The sequence below is a fragment of the Ambystoma mexicanum genome, chromosome 1p (assembly GCF_040938575.1).
Source record: "Ambystoma mexicanum isolate Mex_15411 chromosome 1p, UKY_AmexF1_1, whole genome shotgun sequence".
NCBI classification, from domain to species: Eukaryota; Metazoa; Chordata; class Amphibia; order Caudata; family Ambystomatidae; genus Ambystoma; species Ambystoma mexicanum.
Window position 1 is genome coordinate 48,698,912 of NC_090921.1, and position 18,426 is coordinate 48,717,337.

At 48.6% G+C, this 18,426-nt stretch overlaps 1 long non-coding RNA gene across 6 annotated transcripts in view; it reads right to left on the reverse strand.

Moving 5' to 3' along the window:
• Positions 1-18,426, reverse strand: part of LOC138565979 (uncharacterized) — a 195,560-nt gene that overhangs the window by 125,784 nt on the left and 51,350 nt on the right. For all 6 annotated transcript variants that reach the window (XR_011301762.1, XR_011301753.1, XR_011301766.1 and 3 more), the window contains exon 3: positions 11,303-11,323. This is a non-coding gene — a long non-coding RNA (uncharacterized lncRNA). The remainder of the gene's footprint in view (positions 1-11,302; positions 11,324-18,426) is intronic.

An 18,426-nucleotide genomic window follows, 5' to 3' on the forward strand; every position in this document is an offset into this window, starting at 1 on the left:
ACATATATCATAACGGCACATCTATACACTTCGCAGACCCCAGAAAAGCTTGGAGCTGGGCCGAAAGAAATATGGAAGGTGACTGGAGACCGAATCGAAGACAGGACAATGGTAGAAACGAACAGAGAGAGCACCACCCAAGTGACCACAACAAGCGATAGAACCACAGCCATATGAAGGCGAAGAATGATGCAAAAAGGCGAGAAAAACAGAAGCCGATGTGATAAACACTGCTGCCGCAAAACCCTAGTGGCAAGATCCACTAAACCTGACAGATAACTCAACTGTATACGGCTAATGGGCCCACACAGGGCAGAACCCCACTAATGCTCACACAAGACAAGGATAAGTAACCTTTCTACCTACTGGTTGTAAGGGCCTGGGTTGGCAGGTCCGACTATTTGGAATGTAGGACACTAGTTTGATACGTTATAAAAGGTTAAATATTAGGGCGACAGATGCTTCAGTTTGGGATGGAGTATGGGGAGGGAAGGGTAGGGAATGTTGTTGTTTTGGAAAGCACAGGTCAATCAGATGCACCAGCTAAAAGTCACATATGGGTACTCAACATCCAAGGAAAAAGGAACACCCCTTGCTGTGGGAGGGACATGCAAGACATAGAAACCAACAAATCACACGACAGCACAAGTAGGGCCCAACACTAAAAAGCTATGACTCCTAACATGGAACGTAAATGGACTGGGCAAAACCATCAAACGGAGTTTGGTGACGCAAGCACTCAACAGATACGGTCCAGATATAGCGCTCCTTACAGAAACCCACATGGCTGGCACACCATGCCACCTTTTCAAGTGCACAAATTACCGCACAGCGGTATACGCAGGGTTCTCCATGGGAGCAAGAGGAGTGCTAATATTGATACACAAGCGAGCTCCCTTAAAGATAACTAGAATAACCAAAGACACGGGGAGATACGTGTACATTTACAGCACATTATGGAATCAGACCTTCGCCATTCTAGCGATCTACTTACCCCCCACACTTATGTCTACCCTTTTAGAGGGTATCACGCCCATGATAGCGGGGAATACAGCAGACAACTGGATAATAGGGGGGGAATTCAATGAGGTCATGAATGTGGAAAATGACCGCACACACCTTAGAGGAAGAAACCCTGCCATACCTACTAAACTAGCTGCCTTCACATCTGCACTAGGGTTGAAGGCTGTGTGGCACGACCTGCACCCTAGTGACCGTGAATACTCGTTTCACTCTGGAGCACACGCATCACTCTCTAGGCTAGACTATTTCTTCCTCTCTGCAACAGATATACATAAAGTGACGGAGGCGATCCTACTCCCACGAGGCATCTCGGACCACTCCCCACTCCTGATAGCCATTGAAACACAAAGACCCCACCCCCCACCATCCTGGTGACTAAACAGTTACTATCTGAGCTTCCCCGAGCTAGAGGAGAAACTGCAAACGGCCACATCACTATACTTGAATCAGGGCACAATAGACAACACTGTAACGTTGTGGGAGGCCTATGAGGCATTTCTCAGAGGCAAGATAATTGGGTGGACAACGGCACACAAGAAAACACATAGGAAAGAAGTGGAAGAAGCTGAAACTGAAGTTAATCGGGCCGAAACACTCTACATGAACACAAACTCACCAGCGAACAATAGGACCCTGATTCTGGCAAAGAAAAAGCTACAAAACATAGCACTGAACTGCGCCAAACAAGCACATAACGCGTTGTGCGCCAGGCTGTACGAGACATGCGACAAAGCTGGCAAGCTGTTAGCATGGCTAGAGTTGAGGGATGAGTGACAGCAGCAGGTTAGGTGCATAACCACCGACAATGCAGGGCAGGCCTCGACTGATCCAGAAATTGCAGAAAGCTTTGCTGCCTACTATGAAACACTGTCAAGTTCCCCCACAGGTTCCATAGAGACCACCATATTAGATGAGATCACTCTACCGTCCTTACAAGACACACAGAAAATAAGCCCAGAAAGGGAGATGACAGAGGAAGAACTATTGACGGCCCTATCACAACTCCAAAATGGGAAAACCCTGGGGCCGAATGGGTTCCCAGTAGAAACATGGAAAAAAATAGGGAGTTGCAAGGTGGCGACACATATGCTCAATATGTTCCTGCACTACAAAGAGATAGGAATCCTCCCCCCGGACCTGAGGAAAGCATGCATAGTAGTAATTCCCAAAGAGGGTAAACCCCGAGACAGGTGTAGCTCCTACAGGCCGATCTCCCTCATAAACGGTGAGGCCAAAATTCTAGCCAAAATTCTTGCAAACAGACTGCAAAAGGTAATAACAGCTCTAATCACCCTGATCAATATGTTGTTATGCCCAGAAGGTACACATGAATGAACATCCTTAGGCTACACTCGGCCATCGAAAGAGCACAAACGCTACAGGAATCACTTGCACTTCTTGCAATTGATTTTGAAAAGGCCTTTGACTCGGTCCATTGAGAGGCCCTGTTGATAATAATGAGCAGAATGGGTTTTGGGGATCGCTTTATAGAATAGGTAAAACTTCTATTTAACTCCCCAATGGCAGTAGTGAAGGTGAACGGATGGTCATCACGCACCATTAAACTGGGAATAGGAACAAGGCAAGGCTGCCCTCTGTCGGCAATGCTGTTCGCACTAGTGATCGAACCCCTAGCGGTGCTGCTGAGGAGCACACAGTCATGGATGGGATTTTGTTGGGCCCAAGACTGGGAGGATAGAGTCTCCCTGTACGCTGATGACTTACTGATTTACCTCAGTAATCCGAAGGAATCCTGCCCTGTCGTCACCCGACTGCTGCAGAGATATGGGCTGTTTAGTGGGCTGAGAGTAAACTGGACCAAATCTATACTATTTCCGATTAAAGGGATAAACAACCTGATTCCAGACAACTGCCCATACGGGGTGGAAACGGGGCAGTTTCGCTATCTCGGAGTACTAGTTACACTGGACCTGGGGGACTGCGTGCCCAGAAACTTAAGTCTGATCGTTGAGAGGTTCTCAAACGATGTGGGACATTGGATAGCACTACCCCTCACTTTATTGGGGAGAGCAGTGTTGTTCATAATGCACGATGGCAGCTCATAGAGCACAGATATGGGCAGAGACACACAGACACATACACTGTTAGGGGAAGATCACCCCGGCACAACCCTTATGGAGGAACAGGAATATATCTGAACTAAATGGACTTCCAAAATGGGCAAACTGGGAGACAGCGGGAATAACCAAGGTCGGAGACGTGATACAAGAAGGCAAAATAGTGCCCTTTGAGTACCTAATGAATGTGTTTGAACTATCCTCAACAGAGCATTTTCATTACAGACAAATGTCCCACACATTGGGTACACACATGCCGGCCCTCTCTGATATGCCCAAATGCACTCCAATTGAAAGAAAAATTGTACTAGATCGCTTGGATGTCATAAAGCCAAAGCTAAGCGCCCAGGGACGGAACAGGGGCAAGGTGGTTGCAGGAACTGTGGGGGGTACTTCTCTGAGCTGGTGTCATCTCTGCCCCCTCTGTAGATGTCCCAGGTGTAATGGGAAGAGACATTCTGGTGGCAAGGCTGAAGGAAAACTACATCTCCCAGCAGCCCCATGCCCAGGACTACAGCCCTGGCAGCCCGGATCTCGTGTGGGAAGAAATCAGGCACACAGAGCCTGCAAACGGCTCAGGGAACGCAGAAGCCAGTACACATGCGCTATCCTGGAATGCTTGTTCGCGCTCTACATTGCAGCCGAGAGGACGCGTTCGTCTGAGCTCCAGCCAACCACTCGCGGGGCCACCCTCGCTGCTGGAACACAATCCTCAGGCCCTGCGGCATCAAAGATAAGTGCATTAATCCAATCTAGTGTTACGGAGCATGTCACGTAACTTATTGCAGTAAAACTGATGTACTGAGGCTCCGGTTGTTGTTAAATAACCAACGGAGTCAGTCGAGTTCTTGGGAGACTGCCTGAGCTAACGGATTTCATAACAAACCTGCATGCCGAAATCACGCTCGCCTGTTGCGGGTGTTTGTAACTTTACACTCGCCAGTTGCGGGTGCTTGTAACTTCATACTCGCCGGCGGCGAGTGCTACTAGCACATGATCAAAGGCTAATTGTTTCCTCTTTTGTCAGGAGCATTCCGACAGCATTCAGAACCTGTTAACTACGAGCCCACAGACTGCGGAGCCGGCGGGCGGAGAGGCATTCGAGAAACTCATTGGAAAACCAGAGCTAAGTGTGTAATACATGCTTAATGTGTAATACTTTTGTTGAATGCTTTGTAAGGTTACAGTGTCAGAACTAAATCGAGTACCTTGGGCAATGCATGCAAGAGGTACCAATTGTTGAACAAACTCAGTGCCCTAACCAACTGAGTGCTAAAATGTACCCCAGGCAGTGCATGCATGAAACCATTACAGAGTGTAACACTGAGCAGAAGGCCTACTCCTCAGGTCTTTCCTCCAGTGCTTTCATGCATCAGCCTCGCTGCCACTACACCACTGCACTTCTACACCTGAGGCCCCAAGGCTCGAGCTCCTCAGGTCTTTCCTCCAGTGCTTTGATGGATCAGCCTCGCTGCCACTACACCCCTGCACTTCTACACCTGAGGACCCAAGGCTCGAGCTCCTCAGCTCTTTCCTCCAGTGCTTTGATGCATCAGCCTCGCTGCCACTACACCTCTGCACTTCTACACCTGAGGCCACAAGGCTCGAGCTCCTCAGGTCTTTCCTCCAGTGCTTTGATGCATCATCCTCGCTGCCACTACACCTCTGCACTTCTACACCTGAGCATCCATGACTCGAGCTCCTCATGAGTTTCCTCCAGTGCTTTGATGCATCAGCTGCAGGAAAAATACAAAGAAAAAAAAGCCTGAAGGGTCAGAAAAGACCTCAGTGGACCTCAGTGCCAAACACCAGTGGCAACAAGGAGTAGCGAGAACCAGCATCGAAAGCAACAATGCAGAGTGCTGATGGCAAAAAGAGATGTTGGAGCCTTGTGTTTCCGCCCTCCAAAGTGATTGGCTCAGGCTCAGGAGTACCTCCTACATAGGTCCCGCAGACAACAGGAAGAGGATCAGAGGAAATGCTGACCTAACGCCTGACAAGCATCAAGACGCCCTGCAGTAGCAGTCACTCCTGACACAGGGATGCACAACATCTGCCCTGCTCATCTGGGTACTGACTGGCTGTAGCTCCCAGACCTCAAGCTGATGAAGAGGAAACTCCAGAGTGGATAAGACTAGAAAAACCCGCTGGAAATACAATGACCATTCTGATATTGTTTTACTTGAAGTTATGTAATGCCCCACAGCTGCAGTAACAAACCGCTTCAGAGTGTGTAACAGGAAGCTTCTGCTACCACCAGCGTATTAATAATTAATTCCATGAAAGAACAGGAAGCTCTCAAAGCTGGAATATATAGCAGTGAAGGCTACAGACAAGTCGCAACATCCTGTTTCAAAAGCCTCTCCTTGCTCACTCTTTTGAACCATCTGTCATTTAGGTTCGCCCTACTATCCATCGGTGCGGTGCCCAAGCTTTGGAGCCTAAGTACTGCAATCGGGCGGCACCCGTGTGAGATCCTTGTGGCATTCGGTATGTGGATAAGGTTGCGATTGGTAGACTCTCAATGTCTTCAGGGTTGATAACTGCTTATATTGGATCTCAGGTAGCCCGGACCATTGATACAGTGTCAAAAGTGCATGGTGGATTGCCTGTACGTAGTGTCCTCCAGGGTGGGGCCATTGAGCCCCGAGTGTTACAAGACTAGTCTAGCAGCCTTAGTTATTAGGAGCTGCTGTTGGTGCATGAGGTGTTCACTGACCACTGCTTTGTATTTAATGTACACTGTACCTGTATCCTGCTCCTCTTGCAGTTACTTCTCTATGTATTGCTACCTTTCCACTGTAACTAAGTTTTAAGAATCCTTGTTTCTATTGCGCCCGTCTACCCAAGGGCTTGGTGCGAATTACCAAACAAATAAATAAACAAACAAACAAACAAACAAACTGAGGCTCAAGGAGGTAGTTGCAGTGATCTATCCTGAGAAGCTCAAAAGTGTGGATGATCCCAATTCTTTGTGACATCCTAAAGGAAAGACGAGATGGCCCAGGCAAGGTTGTTTTGCAGGTAGACCATGATTGGGTAGTTATCAGAGTACCTGGGTGCAACGTGCAATAAGATAGCGAGTCACCCCCATACATCTGTAAGGTAGGAGTTCAGCCTAGAGTTAGGTCGGGCCAGTGGCTTGAGAGATTATAGAGCCCTGGGGGACTCCACATGTCATGGGAATAACCATAGACAGAAAAGTGCCCATTTTGACTAGAGAGGCTGCCATGAAGTCAATTGGGATGAGAACTGTCAGAGCAAAAGCGATATTACAAAAACTATGTATGCTAAAACAGCTGTCAGAAGAGTCTGTTTTTGTTTTTTCATTATCTGTTGAGAAATGGTCATAGTATTCCATTCCTAGAGCACGGCCCCTGAGCACAGACAGGGTTTTAAGTAACGAGAATCATACACTGGACAGCAGGACGCATTTAGTTGGTGAACATGCTTTGGGGTTGGGGTGCTCGTTGGTAGTATGCATCATTCTGCTCTCTCTCCCATGTGACGCACCCCCTGCTTGTTGTAGACCACCCCACCAAGTGTAATCAGTAATGGCCAGGCAATGGTGATCCGCTGTGACTGTGTCTCCAGTTCCCAGGCAAGGCAGTGCCATGTTTTCATGTGTGGCGTGACACTAGCCGCGTCATTAGTCATGCTGCACGCTGAATAGAGTTCCATGTCACAGAGACAACCTTTTGACTTATACTGATTTGAGCCACATTTTATACTCCTCCGTTATGGCTGCAATGCTGGCCTCCTGGTCGGGATGAGCCGCACTCACACCGCTCATTCAGTAAAAGGCAAATATTAATTTCTGCACCCATTTCACTGTAGTCAGAAGCCAGATAGGGTGAGTGGCTCCCCGGAGAGAGTCAGATTCACTGACATCTATTGACTGCGACCCTGTGATGTCTCCAGTATTTATCCATGAATTGGAGATTTGAAACAGGCGATGGTGGAATCACTACTAGGATTGTGGTCAGTGTTATGACCTGGAGAGGGGCCACCATAGTGAAAATAGTGAAATGGATTGGAGACCGATATGTAGGAGATCAACGGCAAGCAGATCTGGTATTTAGTTTCAGCCTGTCTTGGCTTTTGCCCCGTTTACCCTGGACGGCAGGCGCCATCTTGGCTATTTCCTGTGGAGATGCAGAATTGGTATTTGGATGCCGAGGCTTAGGAACACTCAAGCCATTTTAGTGTCAGCTGGCAGGATGCAGCTTTATTTTTTGATTCTTTCTGCTAGCGTGTGATGAGCCCTGTTTTTTATCTACCAATTAAGTTTCTCCCCATTACTAAGATGTTTGTGCCCCATTCTCTTGTTTCCCTTTAATTGTAGCCAACTCTCAGTAGAACCATGTGCTGCGCGACTTTACCAATGGTTTAACTCTTTGCACTCCACATGGGGCCACGCCAGCGGGAGCTCTCCCTAATTCTGCTTCTAATTTGGGAAGAGTTAGTCCAGGATCCCTGCATCCTGCAAGTCTGACACCATCCTCATCATCGCCGCTTAGATCAGTCACATCTCTGAAGGTCCCCTCTAGGATTCTGGATTTATTAGACAGATTAGAGGTAACTGGGTTCCAAGCTTTAGTCAGGAGCTGGTGGTCATGCCAAGATGTGGGCGTGTGAATGGCCATGCCTGGATCACGTGTAAAGCGTGTTCACTACTGTGAGTAGCCTCTGACATCCAAGGGAAAAACCCCCAGGCTGTGAATCATCTGCTTGAGAGATTAAGAGGTTTCCACTTCAAGGGAGGGAAGTTATGGGTTATTGTAAAGGTCTGTGTGCACTCAGCTGATAACAGTGTACGTGTCCTGGCGGTCTGATGATAGTGCAGTGTTGGTCAAGTTGCCATTTACCTGTGACGTTGCAAAGGACTCCCTTGGGACTGGACGTGGGTATAACACTTGTACGGTTTCCAAAATCCAGGAGGCCAACTCTGCCTCCTTGTTTAGCCCGCCATGGTTCCTTGATTGGATTTTGGAATGTTGTTAGTAGCCGCAGCAAGGATTTCATTGAACCAGGATTTTAATGTCAAATTCCTCAGCACTAAATGGATATGAGCCTCATGCTTTAGAGACGACCGGAAGTAAAGCTGCCGACCATGAGTTTAGCCGGAATAGACCTCACCACGGCCTTGAAGAGGCAGGGTGACTATTTCACAAGCAATGGTTATTGTACCTTTTTCTCTTAGCGAGGGCGTCAAATTGAGAGTTAGGCCTGGGCAGTGTTACTACCTGTGGGCTGTATGCAGTGTTGAGGTCTAGATGAAATGCGGGAAGAAAATGCCAGCTGTCAGGTGCCGCTGAGACCCTCCCACTGCCTCACTATTAGTCCCATTGGATTGAGGCTTCACCTTTCGTGTTTACCTACTGAGCAGTGATTGGATTGAGGCTTCTCCTTGCGCTTATACCCACTGAGCATTGATTGGATTGAGGCTTCACCTTGCGCTTATACCCACTGAGCAGTGATTGGATTGAGGATTCACCTTGTGCTTATACCCACTGAGCATTGATTGGATTGAGGCGTCACCTTGCGCTTATACCCACTGAGCATTGATTGGATTGAGGCTTCACCTTGCGCTTATACCCACTGAGCATTGATTGGATTGAGGCTTCACCGTGCACTTATGCCCACTGAGCAGTGATTGGATTGAGGCTTCACCTTGTGCATATACCCACTGAGCAGTGATTGGATTGAGGCTTCACCTTGTGCATATACCCACTGAGCATTGATTGGATTGAGGCTTCACCTTGTGCTTATACCCACTGAGCATTGATTGGATTGAGGCTTCACCTTGCGCTTATACCCACTGAGCAGTGATTGGATTGAGGCTTCACCTTGCGCTTATACCCACTGAGCAGTGATTGGATTGAGGCTTCACCTTGCGCTTATGCCCACTGAGCATTGATTGGATTGAGGCTTCACCTTGCGCTTATGCCCACTGAGCATTGATTGGATTGAGGCTTCACCTTGCGCTTATGCCCACTGAGCATTGATTGGATTGAGGCTTCACCTTGGGATTGTGCCTACTGAGCAGTGATTGGATTGAGGCTTCACCTTGTGCATATACCCACTGAGCAGTGATTGGATTGAGGCTTCACCTTGTGCATATACCCACTGAGCATTGATTGGATTGAGGCTTCACCTTGTGCTTATACCCACTGACCATTGATTGGATTGAGGCTTCACCTTGCGCTTATACCCACTGAGCAGTGATTGGATTGAGGCTTCACCTGGCGCTTATACCCACTGAGCAGTGATTGGATTGAGGCTTCACCTCGTGCTTATACCCACTGAGCATTGATTGGAATGAGGCTTCACCTTGCGCTTATATCCACTGAGCATTGATTGGATTGAGGCTTCACCTTGTGCTTATACCCACTGAGCATTGATTGGATTGAGGCTTCACCTTGTGCTTATACCCACTGAGCATTGATTGGATTGAGGCTTCACCTTGTGATTGTGCCTACTGAGCAGTGATTGGATTGAGGCTTCACCTTGTGCTTATACCCACTGAGCATTGATTGGATTGAGGCTTCACCTTGTGCTTATACCCACTGAGCATTGATTGGATGGAGGCTTCACCTTGCGCTTATACCCACTGAGCTTTGATTGGATTGAGGCTTCACCTTGTGCTTATGCCCAATGAGCATTGATTGGATTGAGGCTTCACCTTGCGCTTATACCCACTGAGCATTGATTGGATTGAGGCTTCACCTTGTGCTTATACCCACTGAGCATTGATTGGATTGAGGCTTCACCTTGTGCTTATACCCACTGAGCATTGATTGGATTGAGGCTTCACCTTGTGATTGTGCCTACTGAGCAGTGATTGGATTGAGGCTTCACCTTGTGCTTATACCCACTGAGCATTGATTGGATTGAGGCTTCACCTTGTGCTTATACCCACTGAGCAGTGATTGGATTGAGGCTTCACCTTGTGCTTATACCCACTGAGCATTGATTGGATTGATGCTTCACCTTGTGCTTATACCCACTGAGCATTGATTGGATTGAGGCTTCACCTTGCACTTATGCCCACTGAGCATTGATTGGATTGAGGTTTCACCGTGCGCTTATGCCCACTGAGCATTGATTGGATTGAGGCTTCACCTTGCGCTTATACCCACTGAGCATTGATTGGATTGAGGCTTCACCTTCGCTTATGCCCACTGAGCATTGATTGGATTGAGGCTTCACCTTGTGCTTATACCCACTGAGCATTGATTGGATTGAGGCTTCACCTCGTGCTTATACCCACTGAGCATTGATTGGATTGAGGCTTCACCTCGTGCTTATACCCACTGAGCAGTGATTGGATTGAGGCTTCACCTTGTGCTTGTGCCTACTGAGCAGTGATTGATTGAGACTTCACCTTGCGTGTTTACCTACTGAGCAGTGATTGGATTGAGGTTTCACCTTGTGCTTGTGCCTACTGAGCAGTGATTGGATTGAGGTTTCACCTTGCGCTTATACCCACTGAGCATTGATTGGATTGAGGCTTCACCTTGCACTTATACCCACTGAGCAGTGATTGGATTGAGGCTTCACCTTGTGCTTATACCCACTGAGCATTGATTGGATTGAGGCTTCACCTTGTGCTTATACCCACTGAGCATTGATTGGATTGCTCCTGGAGTAATAGGGGTCAGGGGGCACTTAGGCTCTTTATCAATGAGGTGAAGGGCCGTGTAGACCAATTTAAAGGGGTGCTTTTAGCCTGGAACATAGGGGTGCAGTTACTGTATTGGTATTTAAATAAACAATCAGCAATCGCCTTTGAAGGCCATAACCAGAAACGTGCAGTGTCCCATTAACACAAGAAAGAGAGTAGATGACCGTACGGTCCCTGACAGGCCCTACTAGTGCCAAGAAAACCTTTTCCTTATCTCCCATAGCCGGCGCTGTGCAATAAGGGCTTGAACCCTACGGGGGTCTGAGACATAACCTCCCAAGTAGAGGTGCCCTACGCCTCTCTGTGTTAATACACACACATTCCCAGGCTGTTCTCTCTTCTGGCTTAAGTTTGATAGTGCCGAGAAGCATTTGAATATGCAGAAATGCGCTTGAGGAAATGCAAAGACATGAAGATGAAGACCTCATTTAGACTTTTACTTTTGGACTGGATTCCAGTTAAAGGTTCAATCAAAATCACAGATCCATCAAGAGTAACGGAACCGGGTACTTACTACCGCCATCTTTGAAGAGATCTGCAATTAGAAGAAGACAGCAGCAGTTTAGACTTTCTCTGTACACTCCCTACTCATTGTCGTGTAAATGGACATTAATACCAGCAGCTCATTTACATTTCGAAACTTCATCTTTTGGAACGCATTTATATTTTGCAGCTTCTACCTGTACACTAGAGATGATATACCATGGGGACATATTATTAAATGATGTCTAATCGAGGGTGCATTTTCAATGTGGAGCCTCCAAAAAGCCACAGAATTCAACTTCTAATCTTTAAAAGCTGCTGCAGGGCCAGAGCTCAGGGGACTGGTGGAAAAGCTTTGCTTCTTTGGAATAAAGGACACATTGGAGAGGGCAACAGCCTATGGAGGATGCAAAGAGATGTTACTTCAACTATTAAAAGTGCAGTTCATTAACTGAGGCCGAGACCTGGTCATGCTTGGGAACCATGAATACATGCAGATCACTGCCCCCTGTTGCATGTAGAGAGGAAAGTTAAGCCTCAGAGCCACTCACCTATTTGTGCTTCGTACGAGTCCCCCAGACTTTGAATATTTGCTTTCCAGTGACTGCTAATGACCTGTGAACCCATAACCATAGCAGCCTGGACCCCCCCACCTCCTCCTGACTGGAGGCCAATGGATTCCAAACCCTATCTTCTGTTAAATACACCTTAAGGTAAGATGCCCTCACACTTTCCACCAGAGGGTGTCACTGACCCCAGAGCTTCACACACTGACCCTTCTCCCACATCCTACATAATCCTCAGTCACTGGGGACCCACCTCACCATGTCCTACACCTCACCGCAACAGACAAAGGGCCACCTTGTACTGATTTACTCAGCCCTGGTGTCCCCGTGTCCCCACCGGCTGTCACCCCTGAGAGTGCTTATAGATGAAAGCTGAAACTCCAGGGCTGCAAGAAGCCCACATCCTTAAACATCAACAGCTCCTACTCAAGCCAGGGGCTCTCTCCCCAACCCTTCATTATGAATGTTTAGGGCGGGCTTACACCAACCTGAAGCCTCTCTCTAGTGTAGGAATGGGGGCGTTAGGTCTGAGGCTGTGCTCTTTGGTCTTGTGGTGGTTTCCCTTACTTGCCGGTCCTATAATAGCCCGGGTTTCCTTCCTGGCCATGCACTCCCCCAGTCACTGGGCTCCCAGAGCAGCGCAGTCAGCTTATAAACCAGATGTTTCATATGCGCTACAAGTCAGTGGTTTGCAGCATATACATTGCTGTTGTGTTCATATATATTTGTGGAGTTCTACACTTTACTACAACCCCCCCCCCACCCTCACTGTAGGCTGGGGTGTGTGGGTGATTGTTTATATGTTTATATCAATTTTAATAAATATTGCATTTTTGTCTTGCTATAAATGCAAGAATAATTTTATAGGGGACCCTTGGATTATAACTGGGTGTATTTGTATATATCACGCCTATGGACATCTAAACAAATTTTATAGTTACATGTACATGGCCACCTATTAAAACATACACAGTGAAGTAGCCTTAGGCCTCACCCAGGGAGTAACTCTAAGCGCACTACAGAGCCCCCAGAAGGATTGTGTGTTCCTGCCTCACCAGACACCTATTCTTATTATTAAGTGTTATCACGTGATTCAACCGATGGCCGATGCTGATTGGCTGAATAACACCCCTGATTTAAAGGGCCACTCATTGGAGGTTTGACTCAAACAGTACATTTTAGAAATCCTTGTATACAATATGTAATTTTCGATTATGACCAACATAACATTTGTGAGTGTATAAACAATAAATTGCTTCTGTATTTCTTGGCAGATATGTTCTGGTGAAAAACATTAATACAGTATGAAAAATTATTAAAATGTTGTTACGTTTTGGAAGGACCCTTTCAACTTCTTTAAAGTCTATTACTCAGTGCCGGTACTTCCCTTGTGCGATCACAAAGCGAGACACGAGTTCATGCTGTTAAAAAGCAGCATTTATTTTGTGATGTGTTGTGCCGGTGTGTAAGAAAATAGAAGCAGAGCAGTTCCACAGAGTACGCGCTGTACACTGCATGTTATAGAGAGAACAGTTCGAGTCATCCATACAGAGCACAATTAGTGCGTGACATTTATTAATGTCAATGTAAATTCAAACAATTAAGATTAAGAAAATGTCGAGAAAAAGCCAACTTGTGTGTTTCGACCTCCTCAGGGAAAAATATCGCAGTCAAATCGTATCCCTCAATAAATCAGAATTTGACATTTCATAACTCTAGACAATATGGGCCTCATTACAACTCAGGCGTTAAGGGTTAACGCCGTCGTTAACCCTTAACGCCTGATTCCAATTTTAACGGCTGCTTTTAGCAGGCGTTAAAATCCATGGCACTAAACCGTCTTGGTGCTATTTACGGCACCGTAATTTACGGTGCCGTAATTAGCGCCTTCCCCACTCCCATTATGCCCTATGGGGCAAAAATGGGAATGGGGAAGGGTAAAATGGGAAATGGGGATTTACTGCCCCACTCACCTTGGAATGGGGCGGTAAATCCGCCATCCACCATGGTGTAAACATAGTTTACACCATGGTGGTAAAGTTGGTGTACTTACCGCCTGGGTCGTAATGACCTTATTATTAATGTCTGCTTTTCCCTCCTACGCCTTTTGTTTTCATTATCTACCTACCGTGTGGCTGACACTGAGTCAGGTCTCCAAACTCCACTCAGGTCTCCAAACTCCACACATCAGCATCCAGCCTTCCTGCAGTGTGGCTGACACTGAGTACGGTCTCCATACTCCACACATCAGCATCCAGCCTTCCTGCAGTGTGGCTGACACTGAGTACGGTCTCCATACTCCACACATCAGCATCTAGCCTTCCTGCAGTGTGGCTGACACTGAGTCAGGTCTCCAAACTCCACACATCAGCATCCAGCCTTCCTGCAGTGTGGCTGACACTGAGTCAGGGCTCCATACTCCACACATCAGCATCCAGCCTTCCTGCAGTGTGGCTGACACTGAGTCAGGGCTCCATACTCCACACATCAGCATCCAGCCTTCCTGCAGTGTGGCTGACACTGAGTCAGGGCTCCATACTCCACACATCAGCATCCAGCCTTCCTGCAGTGTGGCTGACACTGAGTCAGGTCTCCATACTCCACACATCAGCATCCAGCCTTCCTGCAGTGTGGCTGACACTGAGTCAGGTCTCCATACTCCACACATCAGCATCCAGCCTTCCTGCAGTGTGGCTGACACTGAGTCAGGTCTCCATACTCCACACATCAGCATCCAGCCTTCCTGCAGTGTGGCTGACACTGAGTCAGGTCTCCATACTCCACACATCAGCATCCAGCCTTCCTGCAGTGTGGCTGACACTGAGTCAGGTCTCCATACTCCACACATCAGCATCCAGCCTTCCTGCAGTGTGGCTGACACTGAGTCAGGTCTCCATACTCCACACATCAGCATCCAGCCTTCCCGCAGTGTGGCTGACACTGAGCCAGGTCTCCATACTCCACACATCAGCATCCAGCCTTCCCGCAGTGTGGCTGACACTGAGCCAGGTCTCCATACTCCACACATCAGCATCCAGCCTTCCTGCAGTGTGGCTGACACTGAGTCAGGTCTCCATACAGTGTGGCTGACACTGAGTCAGGTCTCCATACTCCACACATCAGCATCCAGCCTTCCTGCAGTGTGGCGGACACTGAGTCAGGTCTCCATACTCCACACATCAGCATCCAGCCTTCCTGCAGTGTGGCTGACACTGAGTCAGGTCTCCATACTCCACACATCAGCATCCAGCCTTCCTGCAGTGTGGCTGACACTGAGTCAGGTCTCCATACTCCACACATCAGCATCCAGCCTTCCTGCAGTGTGGCTGACACTGAGTCAGGTCTCCATACTCCACACATCAGCATCCAGCCTTCCTGCAGTGTGGCTGACACTGAGTCAGGTCTCCATACTCCACACATCAGCATCCAGCCTTCCTGCAGTGTGGCTGACACTGAGTCAGGTCTCCATACTCCACACATCAGCATCCAGCCTTCCTGCAGTGTGGCTGACACTGAGTCAGGTCTCCATACTCCACACATCAGCATCCAGCCTTCCTGCAGTGTGGCTGACACTGAGTCAGGTCTCCATACTCCACACATCAGCATCCAGCCTTCCTGCAGTGTGGCTGACACTGAGTCAGGTCTCCATACTCCACACATCAGCATCCAGCCTTCCTGCAGTGTGGCTGACACTGAGTCAGGTCTCCATACTCCACACATCAGCATCCAGCCTTCCTGCAGTGTGATTGACACCGAGTCAGGTCTCCATACTCCACACATCAGCATCCAGCCTTCCTGCAGTGTGATTGACACCGAGTCAGGTCTCCATACTCCACACATCAGCATCCAGCCTACCTGCAGTGTGGCTGACACCGAGTCAGGTCTCCATACTCCACACATCAGCATCCAGCCTTCCTGCAGTGTGGCTGACACCGAGTCAGGTCTCCATACTCCACACATCAGCATCCAGCCTTCCTGCAGTGTGGCTGACACCGAGTCAGGTCTCCATACTCCACACATCAGCATCCAGCCTTCCTGCAGTGTGGCTGACACCGAGTCAGGTCTCCATACTCCACACATCAGCATCCAGCCTTCCTGCAGTGTGGCTGACACCGAGTCAGGTCTCCATACTCCACACATCAGCATCCAGCCTTCCTGCAGTGTGGCTGACACCGAGTCAGGTCTCCATACTCCACACATCAGCATCCAGCCTTCCTGCAGTGTGGCTGACACCGAGTCAGGTCTCCATACTCCACACATCAGCATCCAGCCTACCTGCAGTGTGGCTGACACCGAGTCAGGTCTCCATACTCCACACATCAGCATCCAGCCTTCCTGCAGTGTGGCTGACACCGAGTCAGGTCTCCATACTCCACACATCAGCATCCAGCCTTCCTGCAGTGTGGCTGACACCGAGTCAGGTCTCCATACTCCACACATCAGCATCCAGCCTACCTGCAGTGTGGCTGACACCGAGTCAGGTCTCCATACTCCACACATCAGCATCCAGCCTTCCTGCAGTGTGGCTGACACCGAGTCAGGTCTCCATACTCCACACATCAGCATCCAGCCTTCCTGCAGTGTGGCTGACACCGAGTCAGGCCTCCATATGCCATACATCAGCTCTCAGCCTACCTAAAAGTTGGATTTAAACTGACCCTGGCCTCCACATGCCATAATTCAGCATTCCACATACCCAAACTGAGACTGATCCTTAGCCATGCCTCCATACTGAAAGAATCAGCAGTCAGTCGCCTGCAGTGTGACTGACACTGAGCGAAACCCCCATACTTCACAGATCAACATTCAACCTACCTGCAGTGTGACTGACACCCAGTCAGATATCCATACTCCAAACATCAGCATTCAGCTGCCGCAGCATTCAGTCTACCTGCAGTGTGAATGTCACTGAGTCAGTTCTCATACTCCACACAGCAGCATTCAGCTGCAGCAGCATTCAGCCTCCCTGCAGTGTGACTGGTACTGAGTCAGGTCTCCATACTCCACACATCAGCATTCAGCTGCAGCAGCATTCAGCCTCCCTGCCGTCTGAATGTCTTGACTCAGGTCACCATTCTCCACACATAAGCATTTAGCTGTAGCAGCATTCAGCCTCCCTGCAGTGTGAATGTCTCTGAGTCAGGCCTCCATACTCCACACATCAGCATTCAGTTGCAGAAGCATTCAGCCTCCCTGCAGGCTGCAGGAAATCCGATGAAAATTTGCGCTATTACCGCCGGCGGGAAATCCGCCAGTGGTAAGAGCGCAAATTTTCCTCATTGAGCCCAATGGGGAATGGGGCATTCCCGAATGGGCTCAATGGGGAATGGGGAATTACATAACCGCCGAACTTGTGATCTGGTGCTATTAGCGCCGGGGAGTTTGGCTGTAGCGCTAATACCGCTGGCGGTAATACTGCCGGCATTACTGCCAAAGTCGTGATCAGGCCCACAATCTGCAAGTAGAAAAAGAGATTAGTGTATAAAAACCCACCTCAGCAGAAAGACTGGGAAGATGCGACAGACTGGAGAAAGTAGCACTTCAGACTTAGTTCCAGGGGTAGTAGGTAAAGTACTACCAAAAAGGATAATACAGGGCCAATCATGACCTAACCATTTTCTAGGGGCAAGTGGACTAGGGGGCAGTTCAGTGCACAGTACCTGAATTCGATTCTTGGTGGTCTGACTCATCAGACTCGGGTTGAACGTTGATGCGAGCTGATCAGGCTCAGTCAGGCACACACCTCCACGCAGGCCCTGACAGCAAGTGGGCGTCGAGCGTGGTCAAATGCGAGTGTTCAGTGCAGAAGAGGTGTGGTCGAAAAGCGGTGGTTCAATTGCTGAAGGTCGAGGCTGAACCAAGAACGCTTCAATGTTCGCTCGGCCGTGTCGGGCTTTAGCTGCTGTCATGGGTCTGTGAGTGACAATGCGACGGGTGGCAGTAGTGAAGTGGTGATCAAGGGGGAGTCGAGATGTAAGCAATGAGTCCGCGGTTTCTGGGTTAGTTGGGCCAAGCCGTGTGCTAACCCCTGGGTAGGATTGGTGAGTGACCGTCCAGAGATTCGGTTCAGTTTCCTTCCAGCATTAAGTGGACACTTCAGGCCAAACAGTTGATGGCTTCTGCTAGGACTAGATTCCATGTTGGGCTGATGGAGATGCAGTGCAATCATTTGGTTGGTAGGACAAATGCAGTTACCAGTGCCTGCTCTCTTATACAGGATGTGGGGAACGCGCAGTGACTGATAAAGGGCAGGTGAACAGGACGATTTGTCTGGTCTGGCCCTCAGAGTTGCTGTGAGAACTTTGCAAAGGGCTCGAGGAAAGTATACTCCACTTCAGGGTCTGCTCTTCTGGAATAGAATATCTGTTGCAGATTGGTTCGTCCTGGTCCACAGCACTGGCCACTCCCAATAATCCCTGCGAGTGGTTAGATGATAGATTTTATTTCTGTCTTGGACGGCTCCTTCTTCAACTCTGGCAGAGTGCTTTGTACAGTTAAACTGTCCCAAAGGACATCCAGATGAGAATGTTCAGAACGTTACTTAGGCCTGAAAGAATCCTTGAGGAGCTGAAGGTATTATGTTGAAGGG